The sequence below is a fragment of the Meles meles genome, chromosome Y, assembly GCF_922984935.1.
Source record: "Meles meles chromosome Y, mMelMel3.1 paternal haplotype, whole genome shotgun sequence".
NCBI lineage: Eukaryota > Metazoa > Chordata > Mammalia > Carnivora > Mustelidae > Meles > Meles meles.
The window spans coordinates 13484971-13499458 of record NC_060088.1 but is presented as its reverse complement, the minus strand read 5'-3'; the positions used below and the strand labels follow the sequence as shown (position 1 = coordinate 13499458).

Below are 14488 nucleotides of genomic sequence, written 5' to 3'. Positions count from 1 at the left end.
AGGAATTTCAGCGACATCACATGATTAACGTAGGCGATCAATTTTCCTGTCTGGGGTCTTACAAAGTCCCTTAGGGTTCCTAGGATAAGCTCTGTTCCTGACTTGCAAGAAGACCTTTGGGATTGTAGGGAGGTTACCAAAGAGACAGGACGGATTCTGAGCTCACTTGCAATGTTAGTGACCGAAGACCAGCTGTAAAAATTGGTCACAGCCGTCCTAGTTTGGAGTGAGGATTTCCACCACTTTCCTATACTTTAAATGATTGGCACCTGCCAAGTAATCACAACATACAGAGAGGCCTTTCCAGCAAGTTCAGCTAGGCATTTCCATGCAGCTAACAACAGGCAGGGCTCACAAGCCAGAGGGCCAGTTCGGCTGCGCGGCTACTCGAGAGTGTGCGGTAGCCAAGGGCCGGGTCCGCGTCAAGCCTAGAGCTGCAATGTTGTCAACTTGTTATTTACTTTCAGAATCTGAATGACTGAGCAACGCTAAAGGAGAATCAATCAACCACGATGTGACCCTACAGGCGGAAAAAACGCAGCGCTCCCACCAGCCGGCGGTGGGGGAGGGGAAGCACGTGTAACCCGGGCAGGGTTGCATCATGAGCTCGCTCCCGCTCTCAATTGCACCCTTGGTTTTTCGATTGCATGTAATACCTCAGCATCAGTCCGCACAAGCCCAGGGAGCCGGGGAGCAACGAAAGGCAGGCTCAAGGGAAGGCCCCCCCACGTCCTTTTGGGGACTCTTGAATGACAACTGATACATATTAAGACACAATCTATTCTGCTGATTCACAATTATGGAGACTGTGTAAGTGTGTATTTTTTATTGATGTGCTCTAATAATGGTGTAGCAACAGTCGTTTTTACATCATGGACGTTTAACTGCAATATTTTTAGGTCCACCTTTTGAGGGAGGACCAGCCCCTTAAAAACTCACCTCGGGCCCCTCCCTCCCCCCCAACAACCTGAACCACAAATGGTCTGGTGTCCCAGGAAGGAGCAAGTGAGGTTACAGTTTAAAATGCTGAGTGTACTGGGCTTTGCGCGCAAAGCTCATTATACACCAAAGGGAGGGGCAAAGTTACCTTAAAATATCTAACAAAGTAGACGCTGAAGTGCAGGGGGGTGGGCGCGGTGTCAGTTTAATTGAATTAATACCGCGAGTGGTGGGCCGGGGGTCTCCAAACCCGGGAGGAGGACGAAGCTCCGGGGACTTTGGTGCGCTAGGGCCGAGCCAAATAAGCCACTGCAACATAAAACCCTTTGCAAAGCCTGTGGGTGGGGTGGGAATCGGGCGTGGGGAGGCCCGAGGGCCCAGGTATCCCCAACTCCAGAGGCCCAGCCCCCTCCTCTAAGGAGCTCCTGGCTTCCTCTTCTATGTGCCCGAGTTTTTCTCCCCAAGCATTTCTGGCTCTTTCCGGGAGTTGTTTTGCAAAGGTCGAGGCTCTGCCTGAGTCCCTACTTTTTTGGGAGGAGGGAAGAGGACTTTGGGGTGTCCTCTAAACCGCCCATTTTGAGAGAGATGCACCCTCGGGCAGCTTGCAGGGGGTTGTTAGGGCCGCCGAGGAGCTTCTTTTTTGAGGTGGGGAGGGTAACACTCTAGCTGTGGTTCGGGTCCCCCCCCCCCGCCCCAGACCGCGGGGGTGGTGGCCCGGGTTCCTGTCCCCTCCTGGCAGTCGGGGGAAAGGCAGGGTTTGGGAATGGGACTGCGTGGCGGTAGGCCCGTGTTGACTTCATCCCCCTGGGAGGCCACCGGGAAAGGGAGAGGTCCGAGTTCCCCTCACCCACGCTAGGCGTGGTGAAGGGCTGAGTAGGGTCGCAGGTTCCCCCACCGTGGGGTAGGGTAGGGGCTGGATTGGGACGCGGGGCCTCCCCAGAAGCCGTGGGGGTTGCGGATTCTCACCCCTTCCTGGGCCGTAGGGGAGGGGCAGGCCTAGCGTCCCCTCCCCCGACCGTGGGGGAGGGGCGGGATTAGGACGCGGCCCCCCTCCCCCTCCGCTCAGGGGCGAGGCCAAGTGGACTCGGGTTCCCCTCCCCCGACCGTGGGGGAGGGGACGGGTTGGGGGTTGGGGAGCGCTTCCCCCCCACACCGTCCCGGCCGTGGGGGAGGGGCCGGCCCGGGCAGCGGCGGCGGCGGCCCCCCTGAAAGTCCTCCCGGCCGGGGTCGGCCCGCTGGCGGCCGCTTCCCCCCCACCCCAAGCCGGAGGTCACTGCCCGTGCCGGTCCCTCCCGCCGTCCCGCCCTCTCCCGCCGCCGCCGCCGCTCCCGCCCCAGCCCCCCCCCCTCCGCTCTCGGGAGCGAGGAGCCGCCAGCGCCCCCGCCCCGCCGCCGCCGCAGCGCCCTCGGCCGCCATTCGGCACCCGAAACTTTCCAGCGCCCGCGCCTCTCGGGGACTCGCGGCGGCGGGGCGGGGGCGGCCCGCGGCTGCTCCGGGGCGCCGGGCCCTCTTCGGCCGCGGCACGGCCCGGGCTTGGCGACGGCCGGCGGCAGGGAGGCTCGGAGCGCGGCGGCGCCGCCACAAGTTGCGCTGCGGGCGGCGAGGTGAGTGCGCGGGGCTCCGGCGGCCGGGCGCGGGGCAGGGGGCGCAAACTTCTCCCGCGAGGGTGGGGGGCGGCGGGCAGGCGGCGTGGGACGCCCGCGCGCGGCGCCGGCCGCCGGGGCTCTGGAGGGACGGGTCCCCAAGTGTGCCCGGGCTTCGGGCTGGGGTGCGGCGCGCTCCCTGCAGGCTGAACAATACCCGGCCGCGGCCGCTCCCCGAAGTGCCGGCGCGCCGGGGGCGGGGGCGGGGGCGGGGGGGCTGTGTGGGGAAGGGGAGGCGGCGGGTAAGTTTCGGGGAGCGCCCGGGCCGGGTCCCGGGGTCCCTTTGTCTGCCGGGTCTGGGGCCGGCGGGGCGGACCTGCGCCGCCGCGGGATCCCCCCGTGGGGGAGGGGCGCCCATTCATCCCCGGGCGCCGGCCAGCGCGTCTGGGACCGGGTGGCACCGCGGCGGCGAGCGGCGGAGTGAGGGGCGGCTGCTCCGTGTCCGAGACGCAGAAATTGTCAAGGAAGTCCGGGGCTCCCGGCCGGAGCGAGGGGACCCGGCGGAGGGCGACATCCGCGTGTGTGTGTGTGTGTGTGTGTGTGTGTGTGTGGCGGTGGGGGGGGCAGCCCCTGGTGAGGCCGGGTCTGCCGAGCGCGGCCTGAACAGGGTGCAGACCTGTTGCTCCTGGGGCTCGGGGACGGGTGCCCCCGCGTCGGTGTCTTGTGCTGTGCTCCCCAGGGGCACCATCCCTGCGGGGGGGGGGGGCGATGCCGGGAGCGGCGTGGGGTGCGCCTTCGGGTGTGGGTGCCCGCCTGGTGTATGACAGTTTGGGGTCGCTAGAGGTCCGCCCGCGCGGGGGTAAGGGCCTGGGCTTCACGTGCGCCGCCCGAGCGCGCGGTCAGGCCTCGGTCCCGGCTCGCTGCGCGGCCTGGCCTTCTCCGAGCCAAGTGCGCTGGAAATTCCACAAAGTTAGAGGCGGAGGCGGTTTCCTCGTAGTCCCCCCAGTCGGGGATGTTGTGGAGCAGAACCCCCAGAGAAACAGAATCCCACCGCCTGCTGCTCCGGCAGCCGTTTCTGGTTGGCACGGTCACATGGGGCTCGACCCGACTTCTGGCTGTTTTTCTCTCCCGACGCGCCGCCCCGGCCCCTGCTGGAACCTGGAAGGGGAGGAGCGGGACTCCGGAGGGGAGGGGGAGGGGCGGGGGCGCGGGGAGAGCCCTGCGGAGGTCCCGAGCGGCGGCTTCCGGGTGGCAGTTGCTCTCCCCGATTGTATAAAAAGTTTCCAACTTGTCATTCCTAGAGAAGAGGCGATGAGAGTGGGGGGCCGGAATGCTGAGTAGGCACAGGAGGACATTAAGATGACACTCTTATTTTACACTCTTATTTTACACGATCTTATTTTACACTCTTATTTTACGCGATCTTAGTGGTTCAAGTGGGCTGCAGATTCTGCAGAAAAGCACCCAGCTGGATGGATGACTAATCCGGGGATAAAAGTTGAGGTTCATGATTTGACCCACTTATTAAAATGGCCCTTAAGGGGATTCCAGTCCTTAAGTGAACACACACCTGGGGGACAAAACCTGAGATTTTTAGGTATTTTACTGGGCAGTGTGCACTTTGGGACAAGTAGTACTAGCTGGATCTTCCGGCTGGCTTTTCCTTTAGCTAGTATACAGGGCTTCACACCCACGTTCCGGCACCCTTCTGAATGTTTGAATGTTTTAATGGGCTGAGTAGGGATGGAGCGGCTCCGAGGTCCTGGTTGGTCTTAATCTGACCTTCACCTGTGGGAGATCTATTCTCCTCACCTGGGCAAGGCATCAGGAGTTTCCCTGCACCCACTGTCAGGTGGGGGATCAGTGGTTCTGCAAAGAGGCGGACAGTGCCCTTGAATCCAACTCTGTCTTGACATTTACTGCTTGGCTAGAAACCCAACCTTTGTCCCCATTTGGCCTAAACTGGTGAAGGGCCTGCCCTGCTGACCTTGAAGGCATGTAGCTTTTCTGAACATCATTTCTATGTATGTAAAAATAAAAAAAGAATTGAAATTGTGGTCCTCACTGTCTATGGTGCGGACAGAAAGAATGTGCAAGTTTTCCTAAAACTGTAAAGCGGCGTGTACATGTTAGTTTTGCTGTTGCACAAATTGAATAATTGTCTTTACGCTATTTGAGTGCTTTGCACTTAATGCTGCGTGCGTAGCAATTACTATTTTTATTCTGCGGAGAGAACACTGACTTGCTAACACAGGGTGGAGGGAGGATTTTCTGATTCCTGAAACCCAGCTCTTACGCTTGATGTTCCTGTTTTCATGTCTGCCTGGCATGAGTTTTCACATTTGGACAGCTAAAGCTCTCCAGATTACATACACACGTTCACAAACTGGGATCTATGGTGAACTCCGTGAACAGATACAGACGTAGCTGCACGGAATCAAGAGACTTTGACCACGGTGGAGGAATTGCTTTCCTAACTTCGTTGTCCGGTAGGGTAACCACTGGCCACATGTCAACATGGAGATTCAAGTTAGTTAAAACTCCATAAATTAACGGTTCTTTCAGTTTCTGAAGCCGTAATTTATGTACTCAGTGGCCACCGTCTTAATTAGTGCAGTTCACATAGAAAGTTATGTTAGAGGGTGCTGGTCTGTAGTTCCCGCAATGAAATCTTAGTAATTAGTGTACTTTTGTGGGGGGAGGGGAGAAGTTATACAGGTTTGAAATAATTCATAGGTAAACTTAAGAAAAACAAAAAGGACCCATTTCCGCAGGTGACTGACCCAGGAAAGTGATTTCAGCGAATGGGTTCCTTTTTTTTTTTTTCCCCCTCTTAAGTAGGCTCCAGTGTTCAGGCCGGAACGTGGGGCTTGATCTCACTAGTCTGAGATCAAGAGTCGCGTGCTCTACTCACAGAGCCAGCCCGTCCCCAGTGAATGGATTCTTAACTTGCAGTTGAGAGCTGTGGTTTTGGACTGGGGTGCTTTGGATCAGTTTTGAATTAGAAAACCAGGACTCCAGGCCAGAGCCCCTCCCTGAGCCCTTAGCCCTGGGGGAGGCAGGTTGAAATCTCGGAGTTGGTTTCCCCATCGGAAAGAAGGCATAGCTGTTGGCCCGTCCCCAAGATGCCTACCTAACCAGAGTGTGATGAGCATCTCCTGGGCTTGGGGAGCCCATGCTGTTAGTCTCGGGGAGCCCCTGTGTGGGTGATGGCAGGCTTGTAACCCTCGCTTACTGTGAATGCCCCGGGGCTTTCAACACCCCTGCCCCCGTGAAGTTTGAGTCTTGAGTCTTGAGGTCAGAATCTTCCGAATTAAAAAGGCTGATAGGAAATCTTTCCAGCAAAGTGAGATTCCACAATCGTCAAAGTATTTATTTATTTATTTTTTTAAACGGCTGTGTGCTAGAGCTGTTTGCTGTACTCCTGGTTCCTGAGTCAGGGTGTTATTTTTACTACTTAGTTGATGTGTCCTTTTCACTGTTCTTTGTATTTTTTAGAGTAATGGGTTAGAAATTTTATTTGTAAATGACTATTAGGACCCAATTTGGAGGGGACCCACTTTTGTGGGTGTCAGAGTGGTGACCTCCCAGATGACCTTTCTGCTCTCTGTCCTCACCCACCGTTGCTTCCTCAGGGCTCTGCTATGACGGTCAGCGTTTGGCTGGAAGTACTTATTAAATACCGACGTTCTCCCCCGTTATTTTCCAGAGGAGGGAGGGGGCCTCTGCCAAGGGAGGCCAGGTCCAGAAAAGCCATCCCGATGGCTCTGCCAGGTCCAGCGTCTGGCCTAGGTGACAGTCAACAGAGGCTCTGTGTCCAACATGATGCTGTCTTAGCTGTGGTTTCCTGATACCTTGCATGTGTGCCCCCCCAATCATGTGCTAATCCAATAAGATAATTTTTCACTCTTAAAAACATTGAAAAAATAGTTTCACTCAGGAAGCAAGACTGAAGTCATTTTGTAAACACTTCTTTTTTTTTAAACTTGGAACGATAACCCCTTCCCCCCCAACTATTTTTAGGATGAAGGAAGTAACCGGCCTCCCGAGCAGAAACTGGGATGCAAGCTTTCCCCTTGGGTCTTGCCCCCTGTGGCCCTTCCCCCCTCCCCATCCTTTCCACGGGGCCTGGCCAAACCCACGACACTGGCCAGATTGGCAAAATGAGGCCCAGCAAAGCCAGAATAAGAGCTGGATGAGGGAAGGGCCTTGCAAAGTCAACATGTTTATACGGCTGGGAGGGCCTAGTCTGAGAAAATGCATTGCGGACCTCAAGGGAAAAGCGCCTTCACTAAGGAATTTGCTCCCCAAGGAATTCGCTCCCCGGGTGGCTTCTGGACCTGGGTGCGGGCGACTTGACTAAAGATGGTCGTGTGCCCTGTGGGCACGTTTGCTCCCGTGTAGCTCTGAAATCCTGGTTGACAACCCGCCCCGTGATGGAAGACTGTAGACGTGAGCTGAAAGCCGGTGAAAAATGGAATTGGGCACATGTAAAGGGAAGACATTGGAAAAGCGGCTTGCTGAGAAACTGGGTGCCGTGGCAGGTGGGACTAGAGCTGGAGATGGGGGTGACGCTTGGCTTCCAAAGGAAGGGGACGTCTTCAGAGATGAGGACAAAGGAGATGGGGGGTTATGACAGTTGTGCTTGGAGTAGTGAACTCCAGAATCTGGCAGTTGGCTAAGCGTTCTCAGTGGGGGCGTTTTTGCCCACTACCTTCAAGGAAACATCTAGAAACGTTTTCAGTGGTCACAGCATGGGGGAGGGGAATGGTGGTGCTCCTGGCATCCTGGGGGATAGCAGATAGCTTGCATTGCAGAAGACAGTCCCCATGGCAAAGAATGATCTGGAGCCAGATGCCAGGGCTGCTGGGGCGGGGGGTGGGGAGGGAACCAACCCTGAATTCAAGACTGTATACACGACCGTATGTGGGACAGAGGCTGGGGGAGGCGGGTGCCAAGCCAAAGCTCTGTGTGGAGTTCTGTGTTCTCCTGGCACACCTGTGCTTTTCGGGAATCTGTTAGGAAGTCAGTCACATCACACCGCAGGTTGAGAAAGGAAGTTTCTGATCCCGCAGCAGGAGCGGGAAAGAGAAAGCAGGAGTGAAGGGGCTTGGGGGAAGGAATAAAAACAAGACCAACAGGTGTCGGGGCGGGGGGGGGGGGGGGGGAAGGCTATTCGTTGCCTCACCTCCCCCTCAACCCAAGTAGTTCCCAGTGCCAGTGCACCTGGAAGGCGTGTTTCTCAACTTTCCCTTCTTGGTTCTATCGCTATGTCGCACACTGGCTCGCTCTTACTTTCGGTCATGTGAGGGGGTCCTTCCTGGGCTCCTGGTGGCCCCCGGGCAGATGACGTGGCTGTGGGGGGAAAGTTGTTTTGTAGGCAGCTCGCCTGCCCTGATGCATCTTTGGGCAGATCAGTGTCTTTCTCTGTCACTCATTTTCTCATTGAAAGAGAGAGAGAAAGTAGAATTCCTTTCTCAGCCTTGAAAGGAGGTAGGGCTGTTATGCTCCGAGCCCCGCATGCTGGTGCCTTCCTCCACGCTGAGGTTGGGAATTGGGTGTGCAGGTGCTGTGTGATGGTTATAATGGTCTCCAGAACTTGCTGCCTTCCTTTCCTTATCCCCCCCTCCCCTACAGCCCTTAAGTTCAGTTTCAGGGCTGGTTCATAAACATGGATGCGTGTGTATAATTTTCCAAATTAGTGTGTGAAAAGATGGACAGTCATCTCTTTCAGTGTACAGTTTTATGAGTGTGCACACGCATAGATGTGTGTAACCAGCACCAAAATGGGGATACAGAACAAGTCCATCACCCCAAAGGCATCCTTCTTGGTCCTCCCCCCCGCCGTCAGCTCTGCCTTCCGGGTCCTTGTAATTGCATTTCAGCTCAGCCTCAGATGCCTTTAGGGGAACCCCTCCACCCTCCCAGTACCCTCCTCTGTGTTTCTCTCTGATGACACGTGAACTTCACACTTTTGCACCCTTTAGCTTGTGTGTTTGCCTCCGAACAGCAGGGTTTGCACTGTGGGTGTTCTCAAAAGGAAGGAGAAGAAAACCTTACTCTTCCTAATAGACTTTGTAAGGAGCCGTGGAGAAAGAAGGTCAGGTGTCTTGTTGGGGCTGCCAAAGATGTCTTTTTGATGCCAGGTCATTCTCGCTGCCAAATGAGTCGAAATGTATGTTTTCTGATGCATTTTCAGAGAAATGTTTCCCGAATCTTTCCTCCGTAGTCCCCGAGAGACATATACTGTGTGAAACGTGTCAGGTTATGAAGTCCTGTCTTTGGTTTCAGAAACAGGACCCACACGTGCAGGTGTCACAGTCTTGCCAGTGGGGCGATACCACAAACGGAAGGTATGAACTTGTGTTTGCGTTACTTTGTTGGAGGAAAAAGGGAATTCCTGGGTCTGTGTGTCCATCTAAGTGTTGGCCTGCATTTTACTTCGGACCATCGTTTCACTTTTTGTGATCTCCTAGGAAATGGCATCTTTTCTAGAAGAATTGACTTGGTGTTTCGGATTTTTGCTACCGTGGTCCCGCCCTGGGTGGCCCCCGGCTTGTATGAGGTCGGTGAAAACCTGGGTGCGTGTGCCGGAGTCAGAGGGTAGGTGAGCTAGTCTTGAGGCTTTTCCTCTCTCTCGCGTGAGGATTTTCATTTCCAAAGGGGATGCTCCTTAATTGTTGGGTCGGCTTTTTTTGCCAGTGAAAAGTTTAGGGAAAACCGGTGGTTATTTTTACCGCACGCGTGGACTGCCACTTTACCCACCATTAGAATAGGGCGATCTGTGACTTGATCTGTTGATTCGTTGCATACTGTGCCTAAAACGCAAACACAAAACACACACAATTGAGCAATTCCGAAGACGTTTCGGGGTGTTGAGGGCCTCGGGATCATTTCTGTGAGTGTCCGAGTTTCCCCGTCTCACGAGAGCCTGCGAGGTAGGTACACGCGGCCTTACAGTGCGCTTCCCAGTGTTTACTCTTGAGACAGCATCTTCTGAATTCCTCTGACGTTCTGGTTTTTGTTTTTTCCTTCCCCTACCTGGGTGGATGTTGCCTGGAGGCTTAAAAGACAAGGAGAGTTTTCTTCACTTGCTTCCCCAGAACCTAGAACCCGTGACCCTAACTAGCCAGCACAGAGCCCGTGCACTTTCTGGAACACTTGGCACCAGCCCCCAGGGAGAATGCAGACCTTCCCACTTTCTAAGAAACCGAAAACTTTGCTGAAGTCCACTGAGAACGAGGTCCCCAATGTCACCCATGTTGGAGTGGGCTTGGGAGGACACTGTTCCCTTCTCAGAGCGGGATTCCTTCCTACGATCAGCCTGCTTGCTCAAGGTCGTCATCGGGCCTCAGGGCCCTGGCACGTGAGCCATTGTTGAGTTCTGCACGTGTCTCTGCTTGTTCGGAGATCCCAACAGGTGGAGAGGACGACCCAAGGAAGCTTACTGTCTGTGGTGCCGTTTTCGTTCTTACGTCAGAAATAACCAATGCTTTAATACGGTAAGACTGTGTAAGTCATCCTAAGTGGGAGAATGATTCAGCATACCGGAGCGGCGGTTTCTGTTTCCAGGGCAGGGGCTCCTTGGTTATAACAAGGTCAGCTTCTGTCTTCTAGTTATCCTTGTGATTCTGACAGCTGTTTGAAGATGAGAAATGGGAGAGGGGAGCAGCAGTCCGTCACTGACGGCGCGTCATGCAGAAATCAGTTGCACCAGCAGACACACCTAATGCCTGCCATCTATAAAATTCTGCGTGGCTGCAAAATAATAATAATAATAATAATAATAATGATGATGATAATAATAATAATAATAATAATAATAATAATAATAGTTCCAGGTGGTTGTGGAGTTGTAGGTTGTGTTTGATAAAAACAGCTGAACTGAAATTTGAGGTCTCTACCATTTGGGTCATTTGGGGAATGGATTAAACTTGGGTCCCTGCCGGAGGTTCTTTTTCCAGCACAGTCCTCCTCAGGCACGTAGCATCAAGCTTGGGGTTGGGAAAGACTCAAGTATTCACAATTACCGACTTGCAAGCAGTGATTGCCACTTCCGGGCACAGGCAGATCAGTCCGGGTTTGCTTTAACTTTTAGCTTGGTTATGAAAAAGATACCGCATTAGGTTTTTATTTCTAAGATGCACAGGTGATCCTTTGCCAGTTTCAGCCATTTCCAGGGATGCTGAAATGCATTAAAAAGCCTCACCAGAAGAAGCAACAGCTCAGAAGTGGGAGAAAATAAGAATTAATGATCTCAATGTGCCCAGGTCATGGCAGAAATTATTGTAGACCAGAGGAGAACAAGGTAAGAGGCCCTTGGAAATTAGAGTTGCCTTATAAATTTCATGGGACTCGGGGCACCTGGGTGGCTCAGTGGGTTAAGCCGCTGCCTCCGGCTCAGGTCATGATCTCAGGGTCCTGGGATCGAGTCCCACATCGGGCTCTCTGCTCAGCAGGAAGCCTGCTTCCCTCCCTCTCTCTCTCTCTCTGCCTGCCTCTCTGCCTACTTGTGGTCTCTCTCTGTCAAATAAATAAACAAAATCTTTTAAAAAAATTAAATTTCATGGGACTCTCGGATAAATTTCATGGGCTTCTCAGTACATTTCCTTTAAACCGATAGACTCCACGTTTTGGGCTTTGGGGCGGGGGAACCAAAGTGCCTGGTGTCAGGTTTTAATTCCCAGACTGGTCTCCCAGGGCCATACCACCTCCTCTTGCAAGTTTGTCAGAGCGAGGGAAGAAAGGTAAACTGTCCGCTCCCTCTGTGTCTCCTTCTTAGGTCTGTTTTTGTAGTTTGTGAAAGATGCCTGTAATGTTCGCCGAGGGTCGTGTTGAGTTAATAAATAAATTACCTGGGTTGGGGGCACGGGCTGGAAACTTCTTCACTGATGAGGATATGCAATGAACAGACGTCACCGAATGGGTTCCCAGAGGTGGCGGGCAGAGGGGGGCAGTTTTGAAGTACGTGAATGCAAGTGGGACAGGGATGTGCTCCCCTTTCCCCTGGCTTCAGCTGCCAACGCCTGTGTGTGTGTGTGTCTGTGCTGATCTGCTGGTTTTGTGAGTTTGAAAGCGGAAAAATCCTGGTGGTGCAGAGGCAGAGGACGTAGCTGTGCTGCAGGTGCGGGATGAGGTTTCGGATGGCGCCGTGCTTGTCCCGCCTTTCGCGACACGGCAGTGTTTTCATAATCACTTAATTCCGTTTATAAATCAGCCACCTTCATTGATGGTTGCCCTCAGGGCTCCTGAGAAACAGACTGATGGAAGCCATTCAGACTTCGGAAGACAACAGCCGGAGAGGGTGTGCGAACGGACTGACTGTCCTGACTTTGCCTTACTTCAGTCTGGCTGTTGATTTGTTGGGTCTTTTTCCGTAGACCTATTTCCGTGGTCATGGATGCTTTTAAATACATTAAAAAAAAAAACCACAAAAAAACTACTTCACAGTAAAGTTTTTCTTTGTTTTGTTTTAAGAGAGGACTACTCCGGGCGCCTGGGTGGCTCGGTGGGTTAAGCCTCTGCGTTCAGCTCAGGTCATGATCTCAGGGTGCTGGGATCAAGCCCCACATCGGGCTTTCTGCTCCACAGGAAGCCTGCTTCTCCCTCTCCTGCTTCCCCTGCTTGTATTCCCTCTCTCACTGGCTCTCTCTCTCTGTATCAAATAAATAAATAAAATCTTTAAAAAAAAGATTAAAAAAAAAAGAGAGGGGACTACTCAGGGCATGGCTGGGGGGCTCGGTCAGTTAAGCGTCCCACTCTTGGTCTCAATCTCCGGGTGGTGGGCTTAAGCCTCTCGGGTGGTGGGCTTAAGCCTCTCGGCTGGGTTCCACCCTGGTCGGGAACCCCCCTAGAGCTACGTAAATAGAATAAAGAGAAAACTCAGTCAGTGCTGTATTTGTTATTGGTATTCCAGAGAGCAAATAAATAGAACAATGAAATCCATGATTCAGACCACGTTGTGGTCTGCGGAGGTGAGGATAGGAACTGACCTCCACAAATGTGAGGCCTTTTGTCTGACCTCATCTGCTGAGAATGGCCCAAGGTTTGGTTTTGGTGAGACTCGGTGTCCGCTGTGAGTCTTTCCAGGATTTCCACGACAGTCTGTTTGTTTGTTTAACTTGAAATGATTGATCGGTTAGCCTCGGTTTTTCTGTCATTTTCTCGGTGTTCACATCCATTTTTCCCATTGTGAGTATTGAATTTGCAGTGTAACTTTGTACTAAAACAAAGCCCAGAGATTTGCAAGTGAATTCAGAGGCCTGGAGGTGAGCAATTCTGGTTCCCTTCCACGCGTGCCCACAGGACACCTAGTGCCAAACGTCATTAACTCATCAGGATGTAAACAGACACTCATTTGTCTGTTGGTGAGTGGAAATATTTATCTCCTACTTGAAAAGAAAAATTGGTTTCCTTTATGGCAGTACAAGACAGCTACTGTAAAGAGGAGAAACAGGAAGAATTTTTTTATTTTTATTTTTTAACTGTCGTGTCATGAACCTTCGCCTCTCCTTTCCAGAGATCAATACGTGTGGGTTTCAGTAGTGGATGAGTTAGAATTTGCATCTCTGGGAGTGCGCTTGATCGGCCCCTCCCCTGCCCCTTTAAGAAGGAAGAGAAGTTACAGCAGGTCACGTACTTTTAGCCAAATGCCTCTGGCTGGGTCCAGATCATGACCTCAGGTTGCAGCTAGGTCAGGCAGACACCTGTGAATCACTTCAGTCCTGAGCCGGGATCCTCTTCTATTTTTGCTTTTGGGTGAAACACTAATAATTATTCATTTGATTATTTGCCTGCCAAAATTAACCAGCGAGCGATGTGTCTCGGAAAATAGCCCTCAGAGGAGACACTTCTTAGAAGCCCGGACAAAAGTCGATTGCATTTCCTAAATGCGTCCCTTAGGGAGTCGTCGGCGTGCAGATGTCTGTGTATAATTTCTGAGAATGAGGCATACGTAGGTGTGCGGAGCAGGAGTGCCGCGAACCAAGGCCAGTGCTGGAAGCTCTCGGAACGTGAAATTTTTGAGTATGCTAATCTTTGAAAGAGAATCTAGAAACAAATTAGTTTATAGCTTCGTTGAAGTACCGTTTACATAATTTGTATCAGAGAAGGCAGTTCCTTTTCCTTAGGAAGATTGGGCTATTAAAATTAGCTATCTTCATTTTTCCACAGAAATAAAAAAAAATCAGTTGTGGTTCAAATCATTGTATGTGAAGCTTTGTAATTGGAAATTTGGTGTTAGCAAAATTCTATAACCTTGGTTAATTACATTCGTATAGTCAAACTAAATATAGAATAAGATTAGCTCATGGAAGTATTTCATTTTTATCTCCGGCAGTACAGTGAACATTCGTGTAATAGTTCCTAGTTTCATTTTGTAATTTATTTATTTATTTTTAATTATCCTGGACATGTTTTCCGGAAAGTTACTTGAAATGAGGCTGTGTGTTTTTATGTCCCAGTTCTTGTTTGACTATAAAATGGTACACAGAATAAGCTGTCCTTTGTGAATTTTGATTTTCTTCGTGGCCTCTGTGTTCCGTGCCTGGCCCAATGCAGGGACAAGCTAGGGGTCCCCTTTTTTTTGGCCTGACGTTTGCCTTCAGGGAAGTTTGGGGGAGATGGGTTATCTCAGAGCCCACGTTCAGCCTCGTCCGTTTCCTGTCCTGCTTGCTTTTCCAGTGAATGTTCTGCATTTGGACAACAAGTGTGTTTTTTGGTGTGGGTTTCTGACAGCCCTGACGTCCGGTGGCGTGGAATTTCTCCGTTCACACCACTGCGTTGGGCAGTTGGTAGGGTTCCGCCTTATTTAGTTCACGGGATTGAGTTGGACACGTTGTAGACTCAGGGGGGTTGCCACGAGCTATGGGTTACTCTGTTTGGCTTGGGTTTGCCTTAGGTGTTTGCTTTGCCTTTGAATTTGCGGCAGATGCCCGCTTGCGGTGGTGTTTAATTTAGTACGGAAC

General features: G+C 52.4%; 1 protein-coding gene across 4 annotated transcripts in view; it reads left to right on the top strand.

Annotated features, from left to right (window-relative positions):
* Positions 1-603: 603 nt before the first annotated feature.
* The window catches only part of LOC123935912 (F-box-like/WD repeat-containing protein TBL1X), a 209869-nt gene continuing 195984 nt past the window's right edge, over positions 604-14488 (top strand). For 3 of the 4 annotated variants that reach the window (XM_045996763.1, XM_045996758.1, XM_045996759.1), the window contains exon 1: positions 2423-2543. The gene's annotated coding sequence lies outside the window, so the exon portion shown is untranslated. Of the gene's footprint in view, positions 811-2422; positions 2544-14488 lie in introns of those variants that run through there. The other variant, XM_045996761.1, reaches the window with a different exon arrangement.